At 42.7% G+C, this 21,496-nt stretch overlaps 1 long non-coding RNA gene across 2 annotated transcripts in view; it reads left to right on the plus strand.

The window, feature by feature from the left end:
- The window catches only part of LOC125005660, a 118,303-nt gene that overhangs the window by 43,163 nt on the left and 53,644 nt on the right, over nt 1-21,496 (plus strand). The window contains exon 4 of one of the 2 annotated variants that reach the window (XR_007112471.1): nt 14,375-14,884. The exons of the other annotated variant lie outside the window; for it this stretch is intronic. This is a non-coding gene — a long non-coding RNA (uncharacterized LOC125005660). Of the gene's footprint in view, nt 1-14,374; nt 14,885-21,496 lie in introns of those variants that run through there. 2 annotated transcript variants of the gene reach the window in all.

Below are 21,496 nucleotides of genomic sequence, written 5' to 3' on the forward strand. Positions count from 1 at the left end.
TTTATTCGAACAGATATGCCTAAAACTTCTACTGAAAATACTTTCCTGAATTACTTGCATTGGTGGTGACCTTAGTGCAGCCCAACCCCAAATGCTGTTGGACTGTAGCTACTGGAAGTATAGTGTGACTTTTCCAGCTCTCAAATGACAATGCCGTAAACAAGTTTGTTGACCACAGCTTGGCTTTTCCTCCCGCTGAACCGAGTTTTACAACGACTGTTCAAGTTAAGTTCAGCCAAGACAGTGGAGGCACAGGGTTTATATTCTCAACAGTGCGAGCCAAGCCACCGTTATTCAAAACCCAACCACAATACACAGTTGGGTTATGAACACTGGAACATAAACACAGTCTTTTTCTCTGAAAGCTTGTTAGAAGTTGGCATTTCCTCTTGTTCTCTTTCTCCTCTTTGAACTAGTGGTTTGTGGGTGTTCAACATAAAGTTAACTACTAGGAAAAACATTTCCTTTCTATGCATACGTTATGAAAGGTTACCGTTTCTGCCACAGTGCCTTATTTCTGGACAATAATTGTGCATTATCAGACAGCAAACTACAAGCCACACTTAATAATCGCTATGTGGAGGATATGACATGCTTATATGTTGATGGTGGTCTGCACACATTTCATCACACACAACAGTAACCCAGGTCTTCCTATTGGCCCTATTGGTAAATCACCTAACATCACAGCGAATTAATATTTTACTCAAGCAACACACGAGTCTTGTCAGTCAGTATAGCTGCAACTGCACTCAAGATCAGAACATTTTGGATGTTTGATGTCATGTTGTGGAGGCCCCTGTAATTGTGGTTTTGGTATACTTTAGCCGATTTGATGTGGTGCACTCTAAACAATAATGAACAGCTTCTTGGTTAACCAGATGGTTTTTAGCCAGATGGGAATGTAAAAACTAGTTACATTAACTCTATTTTAGTCAAGTCTGTTTAATATTTTATGGATCATTTTGTAAATTCTTGCCACAATAACTCCAGAGGCCTCATGCTGTTGTTGCTGCTGTCACGGAATTTAATAGTTTTCTATTTATAAACTGCTTCTTGGTTAACCAGACAGCCTTTAGAAGGAAGTCAAAGAGAAAACTTGCAGTAAAGTCACATTAATGGTATTTTAGTAAAGTTTATTTTAGAGAATATAAAAGGTATATGCTATAACATTGGACCACGGCCATAGAGATTATTGAAACGCAGGTCAAAATTTGACCAGTCAACTTATGCTAACGTGCATCTTTAGACATTTCACTGAGGAATATAGAAACAGAGCTTTGTACTCTTAAAACCACAACCCACTGGGCTGGAAAACAGTTGACTTGACAATGTAGAACCACTCACAAAATGCCTGAACCTAGCTAAAAACTTTTACTGTCAAAGGATTGTGACAGTTTACGTCCACCAACCAATCTTCACAATTGTATGTGTCAGCTATAGTTAGCTAAGGCGCTTGCACACTAATGGAAAGCTTCAAGATGTATCAGGTTGCATAATGTATAAATATGGCAGCCTAAATCTGACATTTGGATATTTTATTATGACAAAAATGTGTGCTGCAGATGTCGGCATACTGAGGGTGTATCAGGGTCCCAGTTTTTCCGTTCTTCCAGGCGAATGCCTCATGTCCTGTTGCCAGTATCTGTGATTACTGTGCCCACTTTTGTCTGTTTGTGTGTTAATTTAGGCAGATAATAAGCACTTAGCTCTTGATTCTTGTTCAGGCAGTTTTCATTTCTCACCACAGATGGAAGAGACAAGCTCATGCAACACAAAGTTGATGAATGAGAGTGATGAATGGTTTGCTTCCTTCGGTGTGGGCAGGACTTAATTGCACTCTGCCTCAGTTGCCCCAGGGCAGCCAACTGAAGGCATTGCAATGCATCTCCCAGTGTCCCTCAAAAGTGCCTGGGAATATGTCTTGAAATAACAAAAAAAAAAATACAATAGTTCTCTTGTGAGATTAAGCAATTCTGCACGGTACGTTCACACTTTGCAAACGAAAATTCAGTCTGCCGTTTCAGTTCAAGTTAGTTTAATTCACATTACACAACGTCAGGAATCCATTTGACTTGAGGTCCTTAGACCTTCAGTTAGGATAATTAAACACTCCCTGAAACTCCTCTTTAATGGGGTTAAAGGGGCGTACACACAGGAAGAGGCTGGCAGCGATGTGGTGACAAGAGGCCGTGGAATTTTAATGAGCCAAAGTGGGTGGGTACCAGGATGAAATATTCTCAACTTTGTGGCGATGACTAATGAGGGTGACTGATATTGAGTGACATGTGACACAAACACAAAGGAAAACATTGTCCACCACTTTGGTTCCTACCACTCTATTCACAGTGCTGGTTGTGGGTCTAGAGTTTTGGGTCAGATAAAGCGGCATTGGTCTTGGCCTATCAAATTCTACAAACTTCTATATTCCTTACATGTTATATATTTGTTATCATATGTATAATTATGTATACGTACAGTATGTTAAATATTCTCAGAAACATTGTAAGCGTATATGACCTTCAATTGTGTCATGTTTCATTGTTGTGCTTAGAATAGCAGAGCAACAGGAAGTTAAATTCCTTCAGATTACTAAATGCTTTTGACAGGACGGTTGAATTGTGACAGCTCCTAACTGCTTTGTTGCAAATCAACTCAAGCGTGATAGAAATAATCTAAGTCTTTCAAAGTCATCTTTAAAGAATCTAATACATCATAAGGAAAAAAAAAACAAGCTCCACCCCGTCCTCTGACACGTTGGAAAATACCTGTGGCTGATTTCCAGCTGTTGTGGTTTGAGGCTTTTCGTCTGATGACAGATTAATATCATGCTTACAGGTTGCAGAAAGGAGACAATAGCTGACTGCTTAGTCATAGCTACGATACTCATGTTCTCATAAAGGAAGGTCTGTGAGTACCTCTTTTAGTTTGTTGGTTTAAGAAACACCTGCCTTTCACCAGTGGCTAAGATAACAGATAACTTTGCTGAACTGGTCTAACAGTAGAAATGAAATGAAAAGATGCCCTCACAGCTGAGTAGACAGGATGTGTCACAAAGCTCCACATTGTTTCATCATTGTTTTACAGCATACTTTTCTAGATCCTCTATTACTTTTTCTCATGAAGCAAATGTACTGTAGCAAATGGGTTTTGAGACGCAAAGAGAAACAATTAACTGAAATCCCACGGCTTAAATGACTATAACCCAATGTTTAAAGAAATAAATGAGGCTCCTTGTAGTTCATGAGATGTGACTCATGAAGTACAAGGAGCCTCAAAATGTGTGTCAAAATGTGGAGGCACATTGGCTTTTCTTTTAGCTCTTCGACTCCCCTGAATACCTGCGCTGGTTAGTTAGCATCACTGTGATTGGATGTGATGTAGTTTGAATCCAGTTAAATAGTTTTAGTTTTCAGATTTGCTTCTAAACTATATAATTAAGATAAGTCTGTGACAGGAGGCATCGGATGCCCCCTCCCCTTCTTTCAGCAGTAAATCCTCTCCCTCGACTCACCTCCCCTCCCTTTAACCGCCGCCCCTCACGTCAGCTGTTTCCTTCCCACTCCAAGCCATAGCTGTCACAAGGCGGGGCCGCAGGGAGCCCGTCGATGGTATTTATAGCATGCCAGCGCTCTAAGTGATAGATGTCACCTTCACGCCACCGCCTCTGGGGCACTGCACCAACCATCCTGCCCCACTAACAAGCTGTAAAGTGCTGTGGATGCACAGGGAAAGGAAGAGAGGAAGTGGGAGGTGGAAGATATGCGTCTCTGGCTGGTGTGTGTAGAGGAAGGGAGGGAGCTGATACAAACAAGTTTATCAGATGGGTTTAAATTCTTCCCACCTGGCTTGTTTGCTTCTTGGTTTCTCACTTTGTTAATTAAAACCTCCCCTGGTGAGAAGTTTGGTTCTAGAGGAAGTGTGGCAGATTTTCCGGTGTTGTGTGCCGCCCTTGAAGCAGTAGTTACACACATTGATGAGAAGGGGGGTGATGGAGATGTGCTCGACAAAATGGTGCGACTTAGCACCTGAATCTCTTTGCTGTACTTTAAAAAATGATCGAAATGTTCATCTTGAACCATCCATGTGCAATGAAACGGCAGATAAAAATACAACGTATGACTGACTCACCAACATAAGCATGACTAACAAAAACAAAGCCGCCTGACATATGACCTGCGATCAAAACACAAGCACATGCAGATACCACCCACATACAGACACGCACTTGGATTTTTCCACTTAGCACTTACTTTGTTCTGCCAGTGCAAAAATAAAAGCCCCATAGCTACTGTCACTGTCAGAAGACATCATCCTGACATTTTCAATCATCTCCATTGACAGAGATATTTTCGGCCAAAATGGTAGAGTTGTCCTTTGAAGGCGTCTGTAATACAGAATATAATTCAGGTCCATCTGACAAGTGGAATAAGCTTGTCAGGAAGCTGAGGAGCTTTTTGGCCGAGGACTCAATTTGGCATTGTTCAGATATCCAAACTCCCACTCCAAACTTAAAGTTGGTTATATGTCAGACTTCAAACCGTCACAGACCTCAGAAGTGCTGTTTAAACCCAGACTGGATATATTAGTCATGTGTGTAATTAGCAACATATTCCTTAATGACAGCGGCGAAGCAAGAAAATCAGGTACATTATAAAATTTGTTTCTACTCAGGACTTGTCAAAACATGTGTCTATTATTGTTTTAAAACTTTTTTTGTCTTATCGTTGTGAGGTAAATGTTTATTTCAAGGTGTAGTGTAATTTTCTTAATTTCATCTTGGTGACATTTAATTCATCTTCTTTTTCTTTCTTTTTTTTTAAATCTCTGAGCTGTCCACGGATTTCCACATGAGCAGGCAGCGCTAACATACAAACCTGTTTTACTACTAGTAATACTAGGGATTATTCTTCAATATTAACTCATCCTCACAGTTAAATAGTTCATCCTTAGTCAATCTCCTGTATTAATTCCACTCTCAACCAATAAAAAGTGTTAGGAACATGTGATTATGCATGAAAAAAAAATACTGTATTAGCACTGCAGCTTATGCCTGACAAAACTTGCAAAAAAAAATGTTTCTTTGGTCGACGTAACATTTTTTAAAACCAAAAACTCCAACACGGCCCCTTTTTTTCCGTGTCTTCTCGTTCTGCCGCTTCATTTTCAAACCTTTCCACCTTCACCACACCTCACAGTGACGCATTCGCTACATTGAAAATGTCGTGACTGTTTAACCTCGTCTTTCTGTAGCCACGTAAACAGATATATAAATACATCCGATGAATATATTACATATTTCAATAAGCTACAATGTCAACATTTTTATTCAGTGTTAGGCCTCATGTTGGGCAATGCATGAGACAGCTGTGTGTGTGTGTGTGTGTGTGCACAGAATGCATGTCCTGTCATGACAGTGACGGAATGGTCAGCGAGTTGCTGAAATGCATCCCTGCCAGGGTGAATGTGTTGACATCGCTTTAATTCAGCTTGCCATATGACACTGCCTGCTCCTTCTGTCTGAGAGAGCAGGGTGGACACGGATATAGGCTGTCAAGCTCAGATAGCACATTGTAACACGCTGTACATGCCAAGACAAAGAGTGGAGACAGAGCTGAAAATCTATCTTTTGGACTCTACGAGACTGTATAAAGTCGTTCTAAAACTTTTCATCGAAAGTTGTAATTATCTTGCATTCGCAGTCAAACACAACTGAACAATAAAATTCTTCTGGGCCACAATCCAGGTGCATTAAAAAAAAAAAAGATTCATCTCAAAGCAAGGTTATATCATTAGTGTTAGATTTATTGGCGAATTATTGCAACACATACTTGCATGTTGTCATTATTGTAACCATGAGTTAAATACGCTGCTTTTCTCTCAGTCATCAGTCGTGGTGAGTATTCGACTAATTTATTTTGCCGTGATAGAGTGCTCAGATCTATAACACAACACAGTTTGCAGGGGGTTCTGAAACCTTTAATGAAGGAAATAAACAGCATAAACTATTTTCAGTTGCATTAAAAGGCTCTGCTGTATTACCATATCACCGTGCGGGGTGTAACAGCGAAAGTGTAGCAACTATAAAACATAAAAGCCAGAATAAATATAGCCGTGTTGCAGTAATGCCGGTTTATGTGCAAGACCCATCTCATTAACACATCATTAATCTTGAAATTCGAGGATCACTTCCTAGCCATAATTTACTCAAAGCGCCGAGCGGCGTTACACCGAGATGTAAATTCAGCGTTTTTATTTTTGCCTTAAAATATTTGTTAGAACCGTGCCAACATGATGAAATGCTTCCTACATGACAGCGAGAGTAAAAGTGACTCAGAACATTTGTACTGTACCCGTATCATGTCTGCACAACCATCCAATAAGTGTGTATTTGTCTGTGTGCATCAGCTCAGTGGCAGTCTCCTCTTACCGCCGAGGCCTCCCTAGAATGATCAGCTGACATGTACTGTCAGGAGGTGCCGGGAAGTGTGTGGGTGTGTTCAAGAGTGTGAACATGTACATGTATAAAGCTTGCAAATGTGTGTGCATGAGCCTGAGACAGAGGCTGGAGTCAGACACAGTGGACACAGTATCTCTCTGCTGACAAGTGTCATCAACTCCAGCTGCTCGGGGGTCTCTGCTGACGTAAGGGTGAGAGGGGCAGACAGGAGCGCGAGTGCTGCGGGGAGGGCGGCTGAAGCAGGGAGAAGTTGGTGGGGAGGTTGGCAGTCAAACAGTCGAGAGGTGGAGGGAGGCAGGGGTGGGGTGGGGTGGGGTGGGGTGAGGGGGGGTGGGTGACAACACAACCATGCTGAAAGCAACCAGCAGGCCCCCATTGGCAATCCAGGTTTCATCACCCAAGTGTCCACCTGTCGTTTCCTCTTAAACCCTCTTCAACCCCCTCTTGTTCCCCTTCACAGAACAGTGGGGGGGGGGGCGTACTCCACATCCCAGTTGGTGCAAACCTAAAATGAGGCGCGACATATCTTCGGCGTGTTTGCTTAGATTAGATTTGCATTGTCAGATATTTTGAGGTGGACCGGTGCGAGGCATTTACACCTCTATATATATATATATATATATATATATATACATATATATACGATGCGCAGGGAGCATGCAGGCTCCGCCGCGATTCAAAGGCAGATGCAATTTGTTTCCACTTTCATAGTGATCATGTACACCTACAAAATTGCCACGCTGTGGATGTGGTGCATTTCAGCCGAGCCCTTTTTTTTTTTTTAGCAGCGCTGACAAAGCAGGATGCAGTGTCGGGATCCGGCGCCGTCAGGTTCTCCTTGGGTGGCCTTTGGGGTTATTTATAATCTCATTTTCGCCGCTGTGATTAAATCAACCTCTGGGTGCGCGCCGCGCTTCTCCTCCGATAATTAATGGCTAATTGATCGATCCCGCTGCAAACAGTTCGTATCTGGTCACCATTGCAAAAACAAGGATGGAGTGGCAGTTAAACCCAGTTTCCGTCCACACAACCTGAGACTCATCTGTGCCTCCCATAAATCAGCTTGCGTCCATCAACGCCGAAGTGCAGCTGCCACACACATATCACGGCCCCCCTGCACACTCACACCAGGAGTCGGGTTGGCTTGGAGTGTGAAAAAAAAAAAAAAAAAAAAAAAAGATCCGCCAGCTTCAATAAATGCCTCTGAGCAGTGCGATCAGTCAGAGGCTTTCCAGCTATGTGTGGCCTCCTCTGACTAAACTGTCTCATTAGCGGCAGGGGACGTCATATTTGCAGCACAGTTTAACACCGTTTAGATTTACACTTAGAAGCCTGTCTGTCTGGCCAGCTCACAGCCCCCTGCTCTATTTGTACTTTTTTTTTTTCTTTTTGAAAATTCGCCGTGGTGTTGGTATTAAACATTTACCAAACTTTCAGTGAGCCACTGATATTTAGTTATATTTTATATTGCGTTACACTGAGTTGACTCTGAGCCCTTAGGATAGTGTATGGAGCTTAAAGCTTCAGACGTCTGGGAAACCTCAGTGTGTGTAGCATAGGAAGTATTGAACATTTCTTTTGTTGCTAGGGTAGTGGTAGAACCAAAAAGTAGTACAACCGCATTTATCATTCCTGTGAGAATCCTACAAAATCTTTCTGTCAAATTACATGTTTTTTTTTATTATGTTTCATATTTAAGGGATGATGTAATCGGTTATTTTGGCTTGAAATATGCTTCTGTCTGATGTGGGACCAAGTGATTTAATACAGTGTTGCCTATAAAATTGGAATAAAATACTTTTTGCCTCTTCTCATGAAATGATTATGACAATGTGATTTATTGCATCTATGTCGTCTCAAAACTTTAGCATTCAATCTCTTCCAAACATTTTCCATATTTTCTCTTGAGGGACGTGAATCCAACCTAGCTTGGAGCTATTTAGTTTAATTCAAAGTTATTAAGTTATTCTAATTTTCTTTGTTCATTTTTTGTAGCTGCCAATATTTTGCCAGGACAGATTTTAGTCTCACTGTAGCTTCCTTGTTAGGCTGTACTTTTATACCTATTGTACATCTGCTAGTTTACTTCAGAGCAACTCCTTTGTCCATTTCTGAGACGTACCACTCATAGTGTTGTTCATAGGGCCAAGCATTATTGGATCTTGATGGATTTGAAAACCAGAGGCGCAGCAGCAAGTGGCATAATATATTCACCATTATGCACAGGCTAACACAGACATATGGCTTTGGATCCAAGAGCTAGAAATTTCCAGGCTAACACCAGCAGTTATCTGCAATGAGGACTGTGATGAGCTCAGGCATGCAGCACTGGCCAGGTGGCTCTTTGGAAGATACTGCCAAAAGATGAAACCACCTCAGTGTCAGCATTTTAATTTGATCTGCCATGTGCACATATGTCTTTAAAGTCTGCGGGGAGTCTCTTAGCCATTGATGTGCTTCGCCAATGGTCTGCAGTTGTACAGGTTAGCACTGCAGGCTAATCTGTAGTGAGTCTGTCCCAAGCGCCTGCGCCAAGTTGATGGCAGGATGAGTGATCTCTTCTCCTCTGATCCCCAGCCCTCGGATGCCCACGGCGTGCCAACTATTCAGCTCCTTTGTAGTGGGTGCCAACATGCCCAGACGGGTAGAGGAGGAGCACAGAGACCCAAACAGGATTTGAAAAGCAGTAGTCCTCTACTGCTTGATATTAGGAAGTGGGCACAGCAATTTCAGGAGTGCCAAAAAATGTTTTTTGGGGCAGTGGCCATCCAGTTTCTTGGTTTATTGCTCGTTGCACATTGGCAGAGCTTTCAGGAGTTTAATAACTCACCGTGGTGTATCGCATACAGTGTAGAGATAATGTGCTCGCATTAACAAAACGTCTACAACTTCTTTATATAGCAGTAAATATAAGAAACATTTTAATAACTGCCACCAAAGTCAGACACAGTTTCTTTTAAAGACTCATGATTCTCTTTGAAAAGCTGAACTTTGTTAGTAAATGTAGCTGTAAGCCTTCTGTACACACAAATCTAATTTGAGCATTGTGTCTTCGAGGTAACAGCTCATTCAAACAGTGCACGTTCACATTTTCCAGCCTCCTATGTGGCTCTGATCACTCTTCAGAACATAGAATTACTAACAGGTGGAAATTAGTTCAGATTTGTGTGTTTGCCAAAGCAGATTATTTAACCTCTTTGTCATATTGACAGATGCTAAGGTGTAGTTTCTGTTTTGGGTATTAACGACTGGATATTAACTGAAACTAAGCCACGTTATGTGATTCGGGGTGATCTTAGCCAACTAAAAGGCCTCAGGTTTAAAGGAGTCAAAACCGCATTTGGTGAGTAACCGACTCTCATAAGAACAACATCTATTTTCTTTCCTTTGAAAAGGTTTCTATAAAAATCTCGGCACAGCAATGAACCCAACTGCATTTTCAGAGTGAGTCATGACCATGAAACACAATATCTCATGTATCCATTCAGTGTCAGAACAATTCCACCATTACAGCTGTGTGAAGAGCCCTTGAAAGCGCTACATTGACGATGGAGTTCTCGCTCCTCCTTTCCTCTCCACTCCACAGCCTGCCCACATTAACTCTCCAGCCCCATTCAGCTGTGATTAGAAAAGCCTCTCGGCTTCCAGAGTTTGCAATCATTTGACCATAATGAATTCCAATCACTCCCTCCTCCTACCCTCTGCTCCCACTTGTGCTCGAGAAGTTATAAGAAGGAGAGTGCAGAACAGAGAGACAAAGAGTGCAAGGCAATCACAGAGACTGAAGTGTTTCGCAACAGACTCGTATGCAGAGAACTGAACCACAAAAAAAAAAGACACTAGGTCTCAAAATCAAATACGAAAATCGCACTGGGAAAAATATTCTATTAATATCGGAGGTAATTATATATTAACTGTGTCATTAGCTACTCGTGGTTTACACAATGACACGATACATAAATGTGTGTGTTGTTATAAAAGAAATAAATAGAACAAAGAAATCAGTGTGTAAGTGTCATATCAATGAAACCTTTAGAAATCAAGACAGCCATGTCATAGCAGGTCAGCTTCAACAATGTAAGTATGTCATCTGCTCATGCAAACACAAGCAGTATTTATTATTATAATAGGTGTTAATGTAAGGTGGTGTTCTGTGCTCTACTAATGGATGGAACAGTGTGTATTAATTTAAACTAGGGTAAATGTTAATTTAGCACGATTAGATCATTCACTGATCGTGTAGCAAATGTAGCGACCATTTCTTTATTATACATGTTCTTTCACTCAGAAGCCACTTTTATGGATTATTTGAACATAGGAACATGAAGATAGAAAATCAACATTTCAGTGATTTTTACTCTGTGAGCAGTGTTTCTGACTGACTGACTAGAGACCTTTATCACACAGATAACTACAATTCCACTCGATCAACGGGTCATCATCAGCTTGTCTTGTTGACTGCAGATTGTTCTTTAACAATGAGTTTTAATAATGATATTTTTATATTAATGCGCAGTATTTCTGGTTTATTTTAGGAATCCTATTTAAAACTTGTGTTTGGCCAATGCTATTCTCAAAAAGCGCCCAGTGTGAGTGTGCTGCAGTCTCCTTGTTGTTCTCTGCGGCTCTTTCATCACTGTGTCACACTGATGATGCTGACAGTGCTGTGGTAATGACCTTTCACCACTGCCATGCCAACATTTCCAGGTCCCCCTGGCCAGCAGTGTCCCTGTCACCTATAATCAGCACCACAGTCTGGCCACCAAGCTGCCTCCTGAGTATAACCAGTGGAGACACAGAGACAAGTCTAGAGAGGCATGGAGTTTGTCCATGAATATTAGCGACCGCACCATGAATACTGCTTCATTCATCGAAATCGTGGAGACCGGACGTTAAATATTAGCGAATGCGCGCGTGGCGTTGGTGTGCGTTTTTTGGGCGAAGTATCTGAACAGTGGATCGTTTAGTAAAATCGATAGCCGAGGTTAAAAGACTTTAGTGTGACTGTTGGTCTTACAGTTGACGCTGCTTTGTTAAGGTTAATCTGTTTACATGAAACTTTGAGGCCGTACAGCTCCTTTGTTGCCTTGAATACGTCAGCAGTATTTCACTGAGAGTATGAGAAGTTGCAGTAGCCCACTGTTCTGCTGTTGAGAGAAGTCCACTAATGAAAGCGATGACAAACCAGACAGCCTTGTTTTTTGTGTTTTTTTCTGCTGCTGCTGACTTCAGAATCTATCAGTGATGTTGTGTGGAAGTTTCTTGTTTGGAAAATAACTCAAACCAAAGGCAAAAAACAAAAAAAACAAAAGTTATATAGACTAGCTTATAGCTATAGCTTAGGCTTAAACCAAGTAAAACATTATCTAAAGCAGGAGTCTTTAATGTTTTTCAGGTCAAGGACCCCCCAAGCTGATGGAGAGATTAAGTAGAGACCAACCTCCCTACTATATATATGTTCTACATTAAACTCGGCCTAGTGCTATTTGTAAATATACATTATGATAATCATGTTGCATTCAATATTAGGCTTTTCAAATAATACACAGGTTCATATATTCAGCTTTTTTAATTTCAAACATGCAGCAGTACTGTGGATCGATATATAGATAGATAATAATAATAATAGCTGACTGATGGGAGCGAGCTACACCGTTAGCATCTCTTCTGCTAATATTGCAGCGTGCCTCTGGGATTTCACCTGGAGACTGAACTGGCTCTCGGCCAATTGCGGGAGAACCTGACAGTCAGCATGTAACATGCTCAGCAGCCATAGGGACGGGGCCGACTGTGCACAGGAGGCTCGGACTGACAGGTCTCAGCTAGCGTGGCGCTCCGTGTGAAACTGTGCGCTGTTGAGACGGTTCCTGCGTCGCTCAAGTGCTGGCTGAAAGATAACGTCTTCTGCCTCCATTTACCCCTTTACTAAAACACGTTGGATTCATGTCGATGTGTATTTAAATAAATTCTAATTTGTTGGGGGAAATTAAAAATATATATATAAAAACATCTAATCAACCAAAAATTTCGCAACCCCCCCTTGCAGTACCTCTGCAGACCCACTAGATAATCTTGATGATCATGTTGTTAATATACTCACATTGGAAGGTTTAGAGTAGCTAAAAATGTAAAGTGGGAAACGCCTTTTATCAATTACTTCTGTGCTTCCTCTCGTGCATTGATTCTGACGGCTGAACAACCAATCAGAGTGATTTCTCGGACAGATTCGTTAAACGGCTGATTCAACGCGGTGAATGATCTGAAAGGCCAGCATCAGGATTTAGACTAGTGAAAACGATCTAAGACCACATGCATTCACTGGTGACAGGACACTGGCAAACAGCCGGGAGGTGACTTGACTCATAGACAATATATATAAATCAAACTGTGTCAATAGGTGCACCTCCACGTTTCCTGTTCTGCTGCTTCCTTGTGTCTTGTCTGTCTTTGTGTGTGTAATAGCAAAAATAAGAGAGAGGGGAGTAAGAGGAGAAGAGTGCATTACACAGCACTCACTACCACAGTTATTAGTCGTGTAGCGTGCTCGGTGACACAGCCGTAACTGACAAGGGCCTGAGCTACTTTAAGAGGGCAAGCTTTAAGGACCGATGGCTTATTACACACGCGCTTTTCATAGAGTCACCGGTCCAGGTCCTCGCTGCCGGAAGATTATGGAGCTGTTGTGCCATGTATAGGGTTACTTGATGTCTCAAAAGATGACACACATCAAGAACTCCGTGTGCGTAACGTCTGACTGAGGCTGACACGTCCAGCCCACATCCTCAGGGGGTGGTTTGTTGGTGACGACTGCTGACACGTAGACACAGAAACGCAAACCCGTGCATCTGCACGGATGCATCTGAACTTCATGTATGAGATTGACGGGGTTAGTAGAATGGAAAGTGTAATTAATTTATAGTTGTGCCGTATGAAACTGCTTTAAGCTTTAATGTTTCACTGGTCTGGATTCTTAGCAGTTGAATTCATAATTTGTTATGTTAAAAGAAACATTCATGCTTCTTCTGAGCCATGTTCATCTTTGTTTTGTCCTAAGAGCTTTTGTGTATCTTAAAACTCCGCTGATCCGTTGTCTAATTTAGTAGATCTCATTACTTTTAAAGCTTCGGTGGATATATGCAGCTGATTGATGTCTCTGAGCATATGACAGCCACGACCAGATGTATCTTGTTTTTGTAGGTTGTACATCCGCCCTGCTCATTATTGTGATCCTGATATCTCAGGAGTTCTTAAAAATTTAAACAATCCTCCAATTGACCTCAAAGATGAAATCATTATATTTTTGACCATAACTCAACAAATTGTGCTCGAGGTTAAAATGTTCTGCAAAAATACTTGATAAAAGCCGTCATTACAAGTATTATACAGCAAAGACTAACAGTGGTTGAGTCATACCCCGCTCCTGACTAAAGTATTTGTTTACAATGAAATGGCATTGATTGATTGTAGAAATATCCAATTGTTTTTTCTTGACATAGCTCGAAACACTCCCTGTGATAAAAATCCCGGCGGTGTGTTTGCAGACTCATAAGACTCATAACAATTTGAGTCTGGCCACGCCAACCTAGTTAATGTAGGCAAACAATCATGAGGCGGTAATTCTAGGTTCAGCCGGGATGATAGTTATTTTTTCTGTGGCAGTGGGAAGAATCACAAACACAAATTTTGCTTCCCCGTGCGCGTGAGTGTGCTTGACAAATGTGTCCACATTATTATTTGTTTGACTGGAGGTTTGGATTCGACCCTGGCGCTCAAACGGGAAAAAAAAAAAAAAAAAAAAAGAAGCGTGAGGAATAAATTATATTGCATTTGTAAGGAGGAACCGGCTATCAGCATGTGTGGGGGTTAGGGTGAGCTTCAATTAACTCCGGTAATTTCAGCTCCTCTCGTTCTCAGCTTAGCGGCCAGAATCAACATCCAGGCTGAGAGGAAAGCAATTGAAACGTCTGCTGCACTGAGGGACTTCCACACGCCGTCCACGTACTGCAAACACGACAAACACTCAAAGCAGTAACATGCAGCGTCCAGCTCTTCATTGAGGCAACTCATAGATAAATGGCACAATCCTAACAAATAATGTCCAGGGTGAAAAAGAAAGGTGTGGACTTTGAAAAGGACAAACAGTACGTGTGGTAATAGTGACTATATGTGGTGAAATGCAAGTGAATCGTGCCTGTCAGTATTTCTCTAAACAATCTTACTTGTGTAGTGACTTTAGCTCAGTGTGTACAATTATATATTTTGTGTATAAACATCCTGTAATTGGGAAGATTGTCTGAGCAAGTAAAAGAAGAGATCTCAGGTACATGAGAGATTTGTATTTTGTGAGTGCATTTAGCTTGTATAGTGGGTGCGTGTGTGTGTGTGTGTGTGTGTCTGAGTGAGTCATTGGTTGCTTGGCAGCAGCGGTGCTAGGTTCATTACCCTCCTAACGACAGACTGATGGAGGTGCCTTAAGAGGCTGTCCTTTCTCTCGCTCTCCTTCTGTTTCTCTTTCCCTGCTTTCATCTTCGAGACACATCTCCTGCTGATTGCCATCTCTCAGTGACTCCGCAATACCAATATTGAGAGAGGCAGAGGAGTGAGGCACCGCTGGCCAGCGAGGCTTCAGTCACTTTCACCTTATTTTTCATTCCTGCTCTGCCTGCCTAATCCACGACGCGTTTATCGTCCTAAAAATTCATGTCTCCGCCGCGCGGCCGCATCCAACCCGAAACCGGCTTTAAAACGCCGTGTACAAACGCACAACGATAAATTAGTGCGAACAAAGCCAGGAACATCCGTGTCCGCGTTCAGTGTATGCGCTTCAAAACGTGCACTCTTGAATGTATGCACGCGTGCATAAAGTGCAACAATATCCGTGTCAGAATCCGCAAGCTCTATCTGGTTTTGTGTCTCCTGTCACTTGCATGAAAAGAAGTGGTGCGGGAACAAAAAGGCCTGGCAAGCCACCCTGCTCTGCTACCCACAGATAACATTCACTTATTAATTTGTTCCCATCATAAAACAGCCAGATTGTACATTTAAAGCCCATGTCAGCCGATGTCAGATTCTTCTATTCATTTCTCAGAGGAATGAGTGGGCTGAAATGCCCACCGCTTGGAGAATTCAGCAGAGAATTTAACCGTGATGGTCGTGGAGAGAAGCAAAATGAGAAAAACACACATTTTCTTCGGCATGCGGCACTCAGTGCTTTTTATTTCTAATTAACCATCTGGTCTGAATTCCTCTGACTGCACTCCCGAACGCTTTATAACAGGGATAAAGACGGCGATTTAACTTGTGCATCAGAGTATCTTGAGAAGGAGCCTATAAATAAAACGTCGGGTCGTACTTGGATTGTGTGACATTTCACGAGTCCTGCCAGACAGAGATCAACACACTGTCAGTGTGTGTATAGAAGTCTGAGCAGAAGCCCAGATAAAAAGCAAACACAATAGAGTCTGAAAATGAGATGTATAATGTCAGCTACATCACTTGATATTAAGAGCCTGGGCTCGGTTTGTGTTGCACGTTCCTTTTCTCCGGCCTCCATGTGTTAATCCAGAGTATAAAAAAACACGAACACAATAATCAGATCTTTTAAACATATTGGCAAACTAAGAGTCATGTTAAACTAAACTGAGCGTGATGAATTTATGTCTAACGTTGAAACCACTGACGCCGATATATCTGTTGTGGTTGAATGCCTTGGAAATAATCTGCTCCCCCTCGCCTTGCGTTGCTAGTTGCGCCAGAGGCATAATATTTCCGCAGTTACTTGCAGTGATGTTTCATTGGAGGCCTTCTGGCTCTGCTGCATTTGTTTCAGCCCGGTTTGCTCTCGATGTCAACACACGCAAACAGAACGCATTGTCTTTGCGGCCGTTTGCCCGCACTCATCTGTGCGATATCCCTTCTTCCCCCTCCTTCCTTCGCTCTTGCTATCTTTCTCTGCCTTTTCTCATTCCATTAGTAAGGGATTTTCAAGGCCGTGGCAGCAAAAGCCCATTTTCTTCCATTTTCCCCTGGTGGCCTCATCATCAGAATTCAGCCATTCTCCCTCGAGCTAATGTTTTTAATTCAATCATAGCAATCCATATCTAAGCACCCAATTCCTTCTCCTTCCTGCTCTTTAAAGATGGGCAGGGATGGAGGCTCGGAAAAGAGCATGTATATATTTTTATTTATGCATTTGCGTGTGTGGTGGGTGGGGGGGGGGGGGGACCCCGTCTTTAACCTCAGGGCTTACATCTGGCAACCCCCGATAAGAGAAGTCAAGTGTCACACCCATAGCCTCCTGGGAAATAGGAATCAAATGTGCATGTGCGAGCCTGCATGCACGCACATAAATACACTCGTGTCCGCAGCAGTTAGAGGGGGGAAACATGTTTGGAAGAAATGCAGAAGAGCAGGAAAATTGAGAGATCGTGACCAGTGGTGAAGAAAACGGTGGACAAAAGAAGCAAAACAGTATTTACATTAGCTTGCCTTCTGTCCCTCTGCGCCGGAGGCGAGCTGATGTGCCAACTATTTATACACAACAAAACACAAATGGGCTTTGCTTTATATGCCCGCCAAAGTAGAGAACTGTGGAGGAGGCAGACAGTGAGAAGAAGAGGTGTAAGAGCAAGGCAACAGGCACCAGAGTGTGTAAACATAGAAAATTGTGTGTGTGTGTGCAGGGGCATTGAATCATGCTCCAGTGCTTAAGGAACTCAATCATGTGTGCAATGTGTTTTTATGAATTAATAAAGGTGATTTTGAAGCACTGAAGCAAAAATGGCGGAGGGAGAGGAGTGGAAGTATGTAAAAGAAAAGAATGAAAAGAGGTGTAGGGAGGAAAAGGAGAAGAAGAGAGGCTGCAGGGTTTTGCCAGCAAATAAATCAGCGAGCTAACCCCTCAGTCAGTCAAACAGAAACGTAGCCACAGCTGCCTGCCTCGCACACAAACATACAGTACGGGCACATACATGCACACGCCCTGTCAGTCCAGATGACTATCATTACCCAGGTAAATACATCTGGCCTTGGGAGCCAGGCACACTCTCATCGCTTCTCTCTCTGGTGAAGTGATTTTTCTACCTAACCTTTTTCATGCTCCAACTCTTGCCCATTACTTTGCTCCCCCGCCCTGCGCGCACACACACACTTTGCGCGAGTGCGAGGCAGAGGGAGAGGGAGAGGGAGAGGAAGAGAGAAGATGGAGGTCGACCGTGCCGCAGAGATTCTCCTGCCTCATCAAATAGGCAATTATTTCTGCACAATCATATTTGAATTGTGCCGTAGCAAAAGGCACTTATAGAGGTCAACGCTTCCGGATGACTCTCATTTTCTTGTACACACTCTAAGGTACACATTCATGCATAAGTACGTACATGGATAACCTACACTTCTCCTCCCATTATCTTTATTTTCCCACATCCGTTTCTGTCGGCTCTATATATTTTGTTTTATCTCTCGGCCCCCCTCCTCTATCTTCCCCCTCCCTCTGTTTGTCTCCCGCTTACTCTCCGTCTCCCAGGGGTCTGTTTCACAGATGAGTCCCCTAGTTACAACATCACTCATTGATTTTAGAACTGCCATGGGCATTGATCTGAAACAGCCATGCTCCTAGGTGCAGAAAAAGTCATTTCTGCTTGCTAGACTGCTAATGACATGATGAAATGCTCCCCACTGTCCCAGAATATATACAGATGCACTCCATGAATCACTTGTTACACTGCTTCTTAAATGTTTACAGACCAAATGAGCGGATTAACGAACAGCAGTGTAAATTTTCTGTTTTTTGTAATAGATAAATGTGAGCATCAGCGTGACTTGTACAGTAAATTTATGTTAGATTTATAAAAACGTACATCATTGCCAAAATAATATCACAGTATTGTAGGTTTGAGTGGATGGAAAGTATTTCATCGCACCGCTAAATGAGTTGAGCCATTAAAATAGTCAGTTGGGTTTATGTTAATGTTTCCAATGGCTTTTGAAGTCCAGGCATCATGTGTCATGGAGTAATCTGTGGCTCATTAGCAGTGACAAACCACTGTTTCAAACCTTTAGTTAGCTAAGATGTTTTCTTTGTAGCTGTGGCTTTTTGGTTTCAAACCTATCCTATAATTTTTGTTACTGCAAAAAAAATACATTTTTCTGTCTGACTAGTTCTGTAAATTTCTGCTTATAAGCCACAAGAATTATATTTTGAAAGACATAAACGTTCAAAGTTCTGTGCTTCTCTCTCTATAAAGTGTCAAAAAATGCAGCATACTTACACTACATGTCAAATGTTTTAGAGCGCCACGTAGCATCCTCTGGTGTGGTCGGTCAGGGCTTCATCCTACAGCAAGATAATGACCCAAACTTTAGTCCCAGCTACACCAAGACTACCTCAGGATAAAAACAAGATGGAAAGCTTGAGAACATGGAGTGGGACGGCCCAGTCTCTAGACTTTAACCCCATGGAGCTGGTTTGTGGTGAACTGGACAGAAGTGCCACTTATTTCTGGGAACTTCTGCAACAAAATTGGGAAGAAAAATATTTGATTTCCACTTTAGAAAGAAAGAAGTTTGTTCACATGTTAAATCAGCCAAAGACGGGTACTTCGATGAAGCGTAAAGTCTAGAATATATTTTGGGTTATATATTGATTCCATGATTATTTTTTAACTTCAGTTGTTTATTTGGTCTGTGCTTTCATTTCAGAGTAAAATGAGACATTAAACTGCATACATTTCAATAAGAAAAGAAGTGTTCTAAGACTTTTGACTGGTAGTGTACATTCATCACTAAATTTTTCAGATTTTTCTGAACTATCAGCATAAGTAACTCCTCTTAATTAAGGCCATGTCCACAAGTATCTGGTTTTCCTTGGGGCATCGTGTCGAATATTTCTCCGTAAATGTTGATCCATTGCGAAACTGCATCTAGTTGTAGAAAGGCTGTAGTACATATCCCAGACCTATGCGTGGCGCTGTCTCTGCTAGAGACTTCAGCCAAAAAAGAAGAAGAAGAGGCAGAGCATGCGCATAAACCTTGCACGCCGTGCAGTCCGTAATCCTTTTTGGCTCATGGTAGTGGTGAAGCAACAGTATATTTTGGGAGGGCTGATGCAGCACCATCACAAGCCTGTAGTCCACCGTTAATGTTGTTGTTATGAGACGTCGGGGGGCGAGGGGCGAGAGTGGGGCGATGACATCACAGGCTGTTCACATGAATGGAAAAATGGCTCCGTATTTTTCTTTTTTGCCCTGGGACCTGGTTTCAAAAGGGTTTCAGTTCCAATCTCAGGAAGATCCAGATACGTCATTGAAGGCGGGCAGACCTGTGCAAGACCGATGCGGTTTCACCCAAAAATCTGATTTGTGTAAACATGGCCTTAGGCAATCGCCTTTTCTGCGTCTGCTTGTTGGAATATCTGTGACCACATGCACCTGATAGAAGTTACAGGTTATAATATCCTGCAACCCATGCCATTATAAATGATGCCTTCAGCTATAATTTGTACTTAAAGAGGCATGCAGAAATGAAGGGAAGCTCCCGCCAACAATGTGTCCCTAATGAAAGTCCTTGTCTGGAGCGCGGCTTTAAGGTGTGTTCAATTCACACTGGAGGAACCGTGGAGGTATTGACGTCCAAATTAGAAGGGATGTCCATCAATCGGGGGGTGGGGGGGGTGGAATCAGTCCCTTCTCCACCCACACACAGTCCAACCAATACCCTAATGATGGTTTCCCTAGAAACCACAGGGAAGAGAATCGGTGCTCACACACATACGTTCAAATATAGACACACACAGGCTTCGACAGCATTATGATCCTCGGGGTTGCATAATAGAGTCCGTCAAGTTGGGCAATGCAGAAGCCCCTCTGGAGTGAGGATGACAGGAATGAGTGATATGGAGTAGAGTCAGGGTTGTGGTGGTTGGTTGGTTGGCGGGGTGGTGAGGGGGGTGGACAGATGAATTATGCATGACAGCTGCCTGAGCCTGGCCTTCTCAGATGGATTCATTATGGGGGCTGGCCAGGTAATATAAGGACTGTCAAGGAAAACACTAGCAAAACAGTGGAAATAGCAGCAAATGAAAGAGTGTGTGTGTGTGTGTGTGTGTGTGTGTGTGTGTGTGTGTGTGTGTGTGTGTGTGTGTGTGTGTGTGTGTGTGTGTTGTGTGCGCGCTCCACCTGCTCCTGCCCTAGAGCAATAGTGGAGAGGTGACCCTGCCATGGTAATAATGTGCTGGGGATTACAATTTGATGGAACCAAGCCACAAGGGTTCTTTCCTGCCCACTCTAATGACAGCTTGTTGCTGCCGGGAACTGCTATACAAGGCCCACTTGACGCACACACACAGCAGTCACGCAGACACACACACAAACACTGCTTCACTGTTTTCTTGCAGCCACCGTTGGCTGAAGTGATACAAAGCAGGGCCTTAAGAGACGGCTATGAGAAATTTGAGAGATGACAAGGAAGAGGTAAGACGGACGTGCGGGATTCACGCAGCCTGAAGACAGAATTCATTGAAAGAAGGGGAGCTAGGTGGGTATCTGAGGAACTGATCACGACGCAGGGTTTGAGAAGGAGTTTGAAAGTGGTTGTCCGGGCTGATAAGTGTCAGGAGGGTGCCTTTGACATCAGAGGTACCTGCTGCTTGCCTTGTCTGACTGCATTGATTTACTGCTTCGCTGAGCCAACAACAGCTGACTGACTGACTTCCTCTGTCTTCCTGAAGAGTTTTTTTTTTTACCCCCCTTCCGACACGGAGGATGAAACGGTTCCAACACTTTAAGCAGTTGTTCTGTTTCTCTGATGTCTGCCTTCAAAAGAAGTGCTAAATAGCTAAAGAACAAGCTCTTCGCTGAGTGGGAACGCCACTAGTTTCACCTCCTCTGTGCAATTACAGAGGTATTTATCTTACTCGCGCAAGAGCCCAAGCTCTGTCTTGTCACTGCTAACTACCTGCTGTTGTAGCGAACACATCTAATTAATTAGACAAATGCAATACTGTCATCGAGGATAATTGTTTGTCAGCGCATCAAGAAGCCG

This window comes from Mugil cephalus, chromosome 3 (genome assembly GCF_022458985.1).
Source record: "Mugil cephalus isolate CIBA_MC_2020 chromosome 3, CIBA_Mcephalus_1.1, whole genome shotgun sequence".
NCBI classification, from domain to species: domain Eukaryota; kingdom Metazoa; phylum Chordata; class Actinopteri; order Mugiliformes; family Mugilidae; genus Mugil; species Mugil cephalus.